Source organism: Chiloscyllium plagiosum, unplaced genomic scaffold (genome assembly GCF_004010195.1).
Source record: "Chiloscyllium plagiosum isolate BGI_BamShark_2017 unplaced genomic scaffold, ASM401019v2 scaf_41917, whole genome shotgun sequence".
In the NCBI taxonomy this organism is placed as follows: Eukaryota; Metazoa; Chordata; class Chondrichthyes; order Orectolobiformes; family Hemiscylliidae; genus Chiloscyllium; species Chiloscyllium plagiosum.
The window spans coordinates 4570-5628 of NW_025201908.1; the positions used below are offsets into that span (position 1 = coordinate 4570).

At 62.0% G+C, this 1059-nt stretch overlaps 1 long non-coding RNA gene across 1 annotated transcript in view; it reads left to right on the forward strand.

The window, feature by feature from the left end:
• The window catches only part of LOC122546180, a 4676-nt gene that overhangs the window by 1825 nt on the left and 1792 nt on the right, over nucleotides 1–1059 (forward strand). The window contains exon 2 of the long non-coding RNA XR_006310680.1: nucleotides 662–823. This is a non-coding gene — a long non-coding RNA (uncharacterized LOC122546180). The remainder of the gene's footprint in view (nucleotides 1–661; nucleotides 824–1059) is intronic.

Below are 1059 nucleotides of genomic sequence, written 5' to 3' on the forward strand. Positions count from 1 at the left end.
AGAGAGTGAGACAGAGAGAGAGAGAGAGACAGAGCGAGACAGAGAGTGAGACAGAGAGAGAGAGAGAGACAGAGAGACGGAGAGAGAGAGAGAGAGAGTGAGAGTGTGAGAGCGAGAGCGAGAGCGAGAGATATAGCAAACAAGGTACAGACAGACCACCTGAAACCGCTCCCCATGCCAATGGGACGAGTGATCACAGTCTCCCTCTCCAATTGGGAATCTCCACCAATCCTGTCTGAGGGGGACTCCCACAGACACGCCCCATTCCCCCAGACAAAACCCGACTCGCTCTCACAGACCCCGAGACCTCACTCGCGACCCCAGTCTGTCTCTCTCAGACCCACCAGATCTTCCCCTGTTCTCCTTGGGTCACCTGCCCACAGCCTCCCTCGTTCGTCAGCAGGAAGGGGCTGAATGGCCTCCTGTTCCTTGTAACAGGCTGGAGGAGGAGAGGGAGCTGTCCCCTGTATCTAACCCCCTGTCCCTGGGAGTGGGGGACAGTGTAGAGGGAGCTTCCCCCTGTCTCTAACCCCCTGTCCCTGGGAGTGGGGGACGGTGTAGAGGGAGCTTCCCCCTGTCTCTAACCCCCTGTCCCTGGGAGTGGGGGACGGTGTAGAGGGAGCTTTCCCCTGTCTCTAACCCCCTGCCGTGCTGTGATTAGAGTTGCGTCGCTGAGTGACTCGGAGAGCGAGCCCGTCCCGAGGAAACGAAGCGGGAGCAGCCCGATCAGGAGGAGGTTTCCCGACGGTGCTGTGCGGATCCCAGTTTTCCAGCCGAGTGCCCCTAGGCCGCTGCCGTGTCGGAGCCCGGCCCTGGAGGAGAGGTGAGACGCCGGGGTGGGTGGGGGTCGCGGGTGCCCGTGCTGGAGGGGCCCAACTGTTACTGCTGTTGTTCCCTCCCCTCCCCGTGTGTTGTAACGGGCACCGTGCCCACCCCCCCCCCACGTTAGGGAGTCGGACCCTGAACGAACAGCCTGTATCATTCCCAGTCGGGATGGTGAGGAGTCGGGGGGGGGGGGTGGGGTGAGGTTCTCAGAGGGGAACCTGCAGAGGCCGGTGC